Source organism: Cornus florida, unplaced genomic scaffold (assembly GCF_030987335.1).
Source record: "Cornus florida cultivar Cherokee Brave unplaced genomic scaffold, ASM3098733v1 CherokeeBrave_3.0.0_Hap2_Chr10, whole genome shotgun sequence".
Taxonomy (NCBI): Eukaryota; Viridiplantae; Streptophyta; class Magnoliopsida; order Cornales; family Cornaceae; genus Cornus; species Cornus florida.
The window spans coordinates 75,330,680-75,341,268 of record NW_026775580.1 but is presented as its reverse complement, the minus strand read 5'-3'; the positions used below and the strand labels follow the sequence as shown (position 1 = coordinate 75,341,268).

Below are 10,589 nucleotides of genomic sequence, written 5' to 3'. Positions count from 1 at the left end.
TTGCTCCACAACCTCCTATAGTTCAAGGCAATCAAGGTGCCCATGTTGTACCTCCAATTGTTAACCTTCCCCTTACTTTAAGAGATCAGTATGTGCCTAATGAATATAATGCACCCACACGCATTCAATTGCCACCATTTAGAGCACACCACTATAAAATCAAACCACAAACCATTCAAATGCTTCCTAATTATCATGAGATTTTAAGTGGAGAACCTTACAAGCATTTGGATGAGTTTCTTGAAGTATGTTCCACCGTGAGATACACGGACATGCCGGAAGAGATCTTAAGGCTTAAACTTTTTCCGTTCACCCTTAAAGATAAGGCAAAATATTGGTTTAACAATCTTAGGCCTTTTTCAACAACTTCTTGGGCAGAAATGCTACAAGAGTTCTTAAAGAAGTACTATCTGGTTTCTAAGACCAATGCCATGAGAACCTCAATTCGAGAGTTTTCACACGGGGATGGGGAAACGTTCCATGAGGCATGAGAAAGATTCAATGAATTGCTTAGGAAGTGTCCACATCATGACATGCCCAAATGACAATTAGTTCAATATTTCTTTGAGAGTTTATCCGATAATTACAAGGGCATGGTTGATGCTTCCATGGGTAGCTCTTACATTGATAGGTATGAGGATGACGTGTGGCATCTTTATGAGAGCATGAGTGAAAATTCTTTGAATCGAACTTTATCTTCTAAGAATAGTAAGAATTCAAGTGGAAGGAGGAGTGTTGGCTTACATCAAGTTGACCATTCCAATGAAATAGCCGCCGAGATGAAATCCTTATCTCAAATGTTTGATCAATTCTTGATCAACCAAAACTCGGCAAATCAAGTATCTTCCTTCCCTAACCATTCCCATCATGCATCCAATGAATCATGTATGACTTGTTCAAGTGTTTTACATTCTACTTCCAATTGTCCCCATGGACATGTGCAAAGTGAGCATCATGAATAAGTTAATGTAGCTTTTGTTAATCAAGGGAACAATCCTTATGGCAATCACTATAATTCTAGTTAGAGGAATCACCCGAATTTCTCTTGGAGAAACCAAGGGGAAGGCCCAAACCCTCCCCAAAGTGGTTTTCAAGGGAAGTATGTTTCACCTCCGATGCAAAGCAAAGGTTCCCAAGGTTTTAGATTGACGACGGCCGTTCCAATACGCCAAACTGAATGTAGTGAATGTGTGGTTCAAGAAAAGCCTTTTATGTCAAATTTAAATTTATAAAAACCACTACCAACACTACTACTAACGTAGCAAGAGTGAGTAAGGATCGTCCCAAGAGATTATACGTGTTGGAATTTCAACTTCGACTCTAGCGTACCAAATGATTGCAAAAAAGAATTGGGTTGGTTGATTACTTCTAGAAAAGAATTAATTAAAATGCATTAAGATAAAGAGTAAGTAAGAAGGAAAGGTCTTGGGGTATAGAGATCACCACCAAACAATACTATTCCAAACCATAATCAAGTGACTAATGAGGGAAATGAATGTGTTGCAACAATGTTGTGTGTATAAAAGATATTCAATTGGTAAGGGTGACTCAACAAGTGCAAATTGTCTCGATCAACATGTGTGAGGCCACAATACATCTATTGGTAGAGGAATATATTGTCTAGACATCATGTGAAGAGAACAAAATATCAAATCAAGTCATTGAACCTTTCATTAAGCTCATAGTCCAAGCAATCCATAAGGATGACTTAGTTAAACATGCATTATCTAAACATCATGTGAGAGGCCACAATTTATCTATTGGGAGAGGAATAAATTGTCTAAACACATGTGAAAGATACAACATATCATAACTAGTCATTAATCCTTCATTAAGCTCACAATCCACATACAACACAATATTAGAGGAATATGCCATTTGGACTCACAAGCATGGAACATCAAACATCAAGAGTAGATTGTCCTCCCATCTAACATTACACTATCACTACATTAAATCTACACTACTAGTATGAAAATAAAGCTATTTAGACTAGGGGAGAGGCACAAACCATCAAGAATAGGCATAAACCATCAAATGAACCAAAATAGCATTCATTAAGCATATCATCTTGATAATCTCTAGATTTATAGCATCAATACACATAGACATGCATCAAAAACACTAAATCTACAGATAAGCACATGAATATCCTACTTTAGCATACATAGACATATGGGTAGCATAGAATAGTCAATTGGAAGCATTAAACCATACAAACCATGAAATAATCAAGATTTATATATACATGAATATCAAGATGTATCATACAACACTAATCCCTCAATAATACACAAGATTAGAGTATAGAAAGCATGCTTGGGGCTAACTCTAGCCCCAAGAGGATGTCTAGACACTCATGGTAGTGATGATCCAACCCTCAAGGGCTAACTCCATGGCTACTCCTTGTTGGTGAAGATCTCCTCCAATGGTGCTCTAGCTTCCCTCCTTCCTCCTCTCCAAGGAGAGCCTCCAAGATGATTTTCAATGTGTGACAAGAGACTCTAGGCTCCTCTCCAAAAAGTGTATCATATTCCTTATATAGGTAGGTCAAATACACCCTATGATGAGCTGTGGTCGTGCAAGGCATATTCTCCAATGATTCGGTGAAGGACAGAATAAATGAGCTGGACTTTAACTTTTTCTCGCTGGAGGAAGTTCGATCGATCGAACCTTAACTTGGATCGATCGAAGATGGGTTCGATCGATCGAACTGCATCTTGGATTGATCAAAGTGGTCTGACTCCTCCGAATAAGGACAAGGCTGAGATATTTCGAAGATATTTATGGGGAAAAGGACAAAAGTGGTTGGTAGGCATACAGCTGTGGATAAAATCAATCATTTGAATAGGACAAAATAGGGTTCGATCGATCGAAGGTGATATTGGATCGATCGAACTTGGAATTTCAGCAAAGGCCAAGGTTGGATCTATCGAGAAGTACTGTGATCGATCATAGATGTTCGATCGATCGAACTCTAAGTTGGATCGATCGAACTTTTCAGCTGCACAACTTTGATTCCTTTTTGCTCCTTTCTTTCTCCACTTTGCTCCCTCCTTTGGTTTATCTCAGGATTGCTTCAATTAAGCTCTTATTTGGCTGAGTTAGCTCAATTTTGGGATTAGTGCCTGAAAATATAAATAACACGTAATAAGTCGAAAACGGCAAAGTAAGATAGATAAAGGTACTAGAATGCTTAAGCTTAACGGGTTTAAATGCGCACTTTTCAGTGCTCATCATAGATCATCATTTCAATCGGATGGAAATCAATTTTCTAATTCTTATTTTCCTAATCAACCATCGTATTCTCAAGGAAATTCTAGGAGTCCCGCTTTTAAAGAGAAAGTTTTGACCGCTCTAGGCACTCTAGAGGCGAACATTCAATTGCTTCATTCACATTCTTAATTGCTAGAAACCCAAGTAGGGCAAATAGCTAGTACTTTAAATACTAGAGAGAAAGAGAAAATGCCTTTGAATGCCCCACCAAAGCAACAATGTGTTGTAGAGACTCATTTCTCATCGGAAGGTCACACAATTGAGCATGTTAATGCGGTGACTACCTTGAGAAGTGGGAAGATTGTGGACAACCAAGTGGGCATGTCCAATGAAAAGAGTGAACTGGTGTAACCCAAAGTTGACACCCGTCCCGTTTCTTATCATATTCCTCCTTCATTGCATATGCATGATCATTCAAATGAGAAAGTGTCAAAAAGTGATTTGAAAAGTGAGTTCAAAAATGATTTGAAAAATGAATCAAAGCATGATTTGAAAAATGATTTGAAAAATTCTTGTGTTGATGATGTTTCAAAGAAGGATTTTGAAAAAGTTTTTGAGCCAAGAGCTCTATTTCCGGATGCCTTGAAATGATCCATTTATCTTGACAAGCAAAAGGCCAAAACAAATAAAATCATTGATGTGTTTAGGCAAGTGAAGGTTAACCTTCCGCTTTTGGATGCAATTAAGCAAATTCCGACTCATGCCAAGTTTTTAAAAGATCTTTGCACCCAAAAGAGGAAGAACAAAAGCCAAGCACCTAGGAAAGTAGTCTTGATCGAGCAAGTGAGCTCAATTTTGCAGTATAACACTCTTCCAAAGTTTAAAGACCTCGGTTCACCTACCACTTCATGTATCATTGGTGATCAATCATTAATCGGGCTCTCCTTGATTTAGGAGCAAGTGTTAACCTTCTTCCATACTCAGTATATGTCAAATTAGGCTTAGGAGACTTAAAACTAACGTCAGTGGTTTTGCAACTTGCTGACCGATCCATCAAAAAGCCTAGGGGTATTATTGAGGACGTATTGATTAAGATTGATAAATTTTTCTTCCCCGTTGATTTCGTTGTCATTGACACGGAACCAGTCCCGAATCTTAAGAGCCAAATTCCCGTTATCATTGGCCGTCCTTTCTTGGTAACCGCGTATGCCAACATTAATTGTAGGATGGGGATAATGAAGATCTCATTTGGCCACATGAAGGTGAAGTTGAATATCTTCAATCCAACCCCCAATTCATTTGACAAGCATGAAGAAGTGAATGTTGTAGAGAAATATCATGACCATGAATGTGAAGGAATAGAGCCTTTGCTTGAAACCAAAATTTCAAAAAGTTTATCTTCAACCCTGAATCCCAAGAAAGTTGTTTCAAAATCTTGTTTTGAAAGGGCATAGAAGCCCAAAGATCACATTGAAAAAGGACCAACAAGTTCCTTTGAGCCTAATCCAACAAGTTCTTTAGGGAACCATTTGTTAGGGGGAGTTCAAAGTACTTATCACCCCATTAAGGAGGGGATGCACTACAAGATGTTTGACCCAGGCTAAAAGAACCCGACGTCTTGCTAGAGACATTAAAGACTAGTGCATTTCGTAGGGTGTCACAACCGTATTCCTCCCTCATTTCTATTTTAAATTTCATTTCTTGCGAAGTCTAGATATTTGCTTTAGGTTCATAAAAATTGCTAGGCTCTGTGATTAGGATTGCATGCATTTTCATCTTGAAAATGGACATTTTGTTCCTGTTCGATCGATCTCCAAGGAGGTTCGATCGATCGAACTCCATACCTGCATCCAATCACCTCTCTGTCCAATCGTTCGAAGAAAACCTGCATATTTCAGCTCTTTGTATGATCGATTGTAAATTCTTCGATCGATCCAGATTCATCTTGGATCGATCTGCAGTCCCAACACTTAGAAAAATTTTAAACCTGCATCCAACCTGCATCCAAAGGCCTCTCTGTCCCATCGTTCGAACATGTCTGCAGATTTTTACATGTTCGATCGATCTGACTCTTTCTGAGATCGATCTTGGAGAGATCGATCTCTGTTCTTTGATTTACTGTTTTGACTTTAAGTTTGACTTTTGTTTTGAATTTTAAATTTAAAAACTCCAAAAACATTTTATTCTGAATTTAAAAAAAATAAAAAAAAAATAAAAAAGGGGGTTTCAAAGTTTTCAAAAATACTTTTATTTCTTGTATTTTTTTTCTATTACTTTTTAAAAATCCCAAAAATATTTTATTTTATTTTATTTTATTTTATATTTCAAAAATTCCAAAAATAATAATAATAATTCTTTTATTTTCTTTTATTTTATTTAGTTTATTTTTATTTTTATTTTATTTAGTTTTATTTTTCAAAAATCCAAAAATAAAATATTTTTCATTTTTAATTTTTGATTTTTAATTTTCAAAAATTCAAAAGCTTCAAAAACGTTTTGTCTTTTAGTGAGGAGAGATCGATACTAGTTTAATAGATCTAAGATTTTAATTTGATCGATCGAACTGAAGAGGGAATGTTTTTAAAAATAGAGGCCAAGGGTTATTTCAGATCGATTCAAAGATCAATCCAAAAAACCCTAGCTTCCCCTCGCCGCTGTAACTCTTCTCTTCCATTTTCGGCGAGTGCTCTGGCGATTCCATCGTGCCCAAATCTCTCTCCCTCATCTCAGATCTCAGATTTCATCTCTCTCCCTTTCGATCCACTTCTCTCTCGGTTTTGGGTAAGATTCGAGTTCTTCCCTTTTGATTTCAAGCTTCATGTTGATAAATCCATGCTTTCGTGTTATATCTATAATGTTATGATGATGAATCTTGCCATTTTTGAAGCTTTGACCCATTGTATATATGTGTGTGTAGATATATATATATATCAGTTTTATATTTTTTATTTTAATTTTGATTTTGGGGGTCACGGGCCAAGGAAAGTGACCAAATTTGTTGATTTGTTGTGTTGTAGGTCCCACGAGCTTGCTTGTGAGGCCCCCGTGCCATCCATGTCACAGATCTGTGACTTTTCGAATTTCACCTTACAGTTCGATCGATCGAACTTTTTCTGAGATTGATCTGTAATAGATCGATCTCACTTATTTAAGATCGATCAAACTTATATCGATCTCACATTTTTGTGATCGATCGAATTTCACAGATTTGCATTACACACTTCACACACCATCTCTTGTGTTTCATGTTATCTTATAACTACCCAATGCCTGTGTTTTCCACATTGGATGCATTCCATATTTATACTGTCTAGCATGTTTCACATTATGTCACTTATTCTTTGTCACTTGCATAGATTCATGTTCCTTATATGTTTTGTCTATCTTATTTGACATATATGATTCTATAAACTGTGCTTTAATTCTTTATACCGGCACTGACTTCCTTTTTGAGTTTTCTTTTATTTTGCAGGCCATGGCTAGAGTCAAGAATGTTGCCCGTTTCGCAGAGTCAGGCGGAGATTAGACGACCAGGCAGGTCCATCTCACGTCCAGGACCCCATTCCTGAGCCTGAGCCTGAGCAGATACAGGACCAGCCAGAGGCAGATATAGCTCAGTCCTCATCCGCTGACTCTAGACTACAGTCTTCGACTGAGGCATCTTCTTCACAGGCTGATACTGAGGCTGAGCACATACCATCTCCATCACCACCACCAGCTCAGCCAGCCCAGGACTTAGACCGGCCATTGCCGAGATACTCACGCCTTCAGGTGGCGCATGAGTCGGTCTTTGATATAGACTTCTTCTCCCAGTCTGTTCTTACCAGAGCAACATATGATGACATAAACCGGAGGGGCATTTCAGCCATATTAGCCCCTGTTACATATCTAGTGTACCCAAGATTGGTCCGAATGTTCTTCCAGAACCTCCGACCTACCCCGAGTAACCTGAGGGAGCTGCGGACTACCATTGACGGCCACCCTGTTAGTATCACTGTGGACACTCTATCCAGATCTTGCCGATGTCCACATGTCTGCCCCCCTGATCTCGAGGCTACATATCCTACTCTGTGGAGGCCTTCCTATGTCGACATGGCAGTGGCACTCGTAGGTTACTATGCAGCTAGCGAGACTTTTGCCACGTGCACTTATCTGCCAGATGACCTGCGGTTCTTCGATTCGGTTTTATTCCGAAATATATTCATGGCCGGCTACAAGATACAGAGGCTCGACGACTATCTGACAGCTCTGTACGACTTCTATACAGGGCATTGGCTATCCATTCCTGCGCTCATCTGGAGCGTTATGATGAAGTTATATGTTGATCACATCAGTAAGGCCAAGCCCAAACGGGCTAAGTTTCTCCCATTTGGCCATCTCATTACACAGATATTGCGGGACCAGCGCTATCCCTTCCAGCACCGGGAGCATACTGAGGATGTGGCCTGCTCGTTCAAGAAGAAGGACTGGGATAAGAGCTACAAGGGGAGGATGCTGCAGAGGCAGCTGAGGAGCTTGAGATAGAGGAGATGGAGCAGGCGGCAACAGCAGAGCAGGCGGCGGACGATGTACCAGTCGATCCGGCTGCCATGCATATGGACATTGATTTAGAGTAGCCCGTAGAGGACCCAGAACATCACTCTTCGGTTAGGTCACCCGTTTATGATGAGGAGCAGGCTCAAGATCATCATTCTCCTGATCCAGCAGCAACTGAGGCTCCAGTTCAGATCCCCAGCTTTGGAGAGCGTCTTCAGACTCTGGAGGATGGCATGGTTTCCATCCGGGCTGATATTGCTTCACTTCGTACGGATGTCATAGCCGCATTGCGAGATCATCCAGAGACATCCGCGGAGCACGCCCTGCCCGTCCTACCTCCTCTTCATGATTTTTATATCTCCTTCTCATTTTATATCTGTGATTTGACTGTTATATTTCTGATACTGCTATATTTTTTAGGCCAGTCTGTCGGCCCTATTCCTATAATGTACTATATATACTGTTTCCATTTTCTATATTGTGCATAATATTTTTGGATGTCTGGATTTTATATTGATATATCTGTTTGTGATTAACTCTATCAGGTGCATCCCAGTGACTTCAGTGAGAGAGTGCTGCCCGAATTTTTCAGGACCACCTTTTTCCTCTCTCCTTATTTTAATTTCCCATCCCATTTACACTTGCATGAACACTGTGCACTGTTATTATCCCTTTTGTTATCTGATGAGTTTTATCCTAGTGCCATCTTTTCAGGACCACAGTTAATCCCAAGTTTGGAGGGGCTATGCCACCTATTTTGGATACTTGTGTCCCAGCCATTCTTTACTTAGTTGCACTGGTATACTCTTTCCCTTTGTTCTCTTTGCACATTGAGGACATTGTGCCATTTAAGTTTGGGGGGATAATGGTGTTAATTACAGTATTTGCTTTAACTTCACTTCAAAATTTTGAGCATAACTTGTGTATTTGAGAAATTTTCTATGATTGGTCCATAACTAGCTATGATTTTGATCTTTTGAGGACTATATTGCTTAAAATTTAAAAATTACTTGACTTAAGAGTCCAATACTCCTTGTATGCCTTGTGGATGCCATTTAGGAGTAAATTTTTTGAAAAATTGATATCTTGCTTGCATTTGTGATCCATCCTGATTTTGTGATTGTTTTGAGATTCACTTTAGAATTCTACACTAGCACAGGCGCACACTAGCATTCATTTGTGGGGTACATGTTTTGTTGATTATTGAATTGGTTATATCCCAATTGAGTTAGTAGTGCATTGAAAGTTTTCATTCTTAATAAAGGTAGATAACAACCCCTTTTTGCTAAGTAGCCGGGATTCTAGCCTTATCAAGCACTGAACTTCTCGCGCCGAAAGGTGAAGGGCCCAAACTCTAGATTAATAATTAAACTTGAAAAAAAAAAAAACAAAACAAAAAGAAGTTGCAAAAGCAATTAAAAAAGTGAGGACTTCTCCCAAATGGTGAGAAGTGGGAAATGATTAGATGGAGGTTGTCTTAATTTGTAGCCTAGTTGATTTGAGCTTGTAAGTCTTTAGGGGTGTTTGAACACCTAATGCCCTAAAGCCGTCAGGTTTGGGAGTCATTGACCTAACGTTCGACCTCATGGATCACTAGAAAGCTTAATAGATCAACATATTTCACTATACTTCCATCTTTGATCCTTAGGGATAGTAAAAAAAATAATAATAATAATAAAAAATAAGCGCACCTAGTTTAATAAAGCTTTAATAAAAGGTCCACTCTTTGTCTTAATGATCGGTACTAGATTTGTGTGCTAGTTTGAGGGTAAGGATGTGATCATTTTTTTAGTTGGCTTAGATAATAACATATTTGATACCGGTCCACTCAAAAATGATTCTAGAGTTGTTTTGATTTGTATGATCATTTTCTTGATGTGTGGAGGTGTAATACCCCTAGTTTTCAAAAGGGATAAAATGGGAATTTGAATTTAATTTATGTGCTTTTTGTTTTACTAATGGGAGTTGGACTTATGTGTATAGTTGCTAATTGTTTAATTGTGGTTTTATGTAAATTAATTATTTATTTGTTTTGCATGATTTGTTGATTTATAATTATGTATTGGTTTGATATTATTTATTTGTATTTGTTTTAAATGTCATTATTATTTGCGTGACTTTATGTGTTTGTTTTAATGGTATTTTTGTTAAAATTCTATTTATAGTTATGCTCATTGGTTTAGTATAATTAAGTTTAGGGTTTATTTTATAATTAGGGTAACCGACTGTTACTGAGTCGTGGAATTAAGATTAGGGTTTAGAAGGAACCTATATATATATAAGACAATATGGTATCCTAGGGTTCAAAACAAACTCTATTCACGTAATATTAACCTGTGAGGAAAACAGAGGCTCTGGGATGTAAAGAGAGATACACAGTGAGGGTCTTGAGAGATTTATTAAAGAGTTGCTTCTAGATGAAACCATGAAGCAGTAGAGGAAGGGAACGATAATCAGAGGAGGAAATACAGCCTTGGAAATTCTGCAATTTAAAGACGGAGAAAGGTTTCAAACTGAAACCTAGAGGCAAGTTTCATTTTCTCCTTCTTGTAAACTTGTGTTCTGTACATTCTTAATAGTCTCCAGGAACCTAATTAACTTTTAAAACAGACTTGTATACATATTAGATTAGGTTGTAATCTGTTTGATGCTTTTAAAACTGAAACTGTGTTTTCTTGCATAAATTGCTTTGAATCGGTTATAATTTTTGTCAAGCAATGCTAGATGGAAATTGAGGAGTTGTTAGGACTGTGAGGGCTTAATTTAATCCTAAATAGTTTAAAAACAAAGGGGATAGAAGGTTGAACCTCGCTGGAAACACAGATGACAGCCAGACG

General features: G+C 38.1%; 1 pseudogene; it reads right to left on the bottom strand.

Annotated features, from left to right (window-relative positions):
• Positions 1–436: 436 nt before the first annotated feature.
• LOC132280451 (small nucleolar RNA R71) lies at positions 437–535 on the bottom strand (annotated as a pseudogene).
• Between the last annotated feature and the right edge of the window lie 10,054 nt (positions 536–10,589).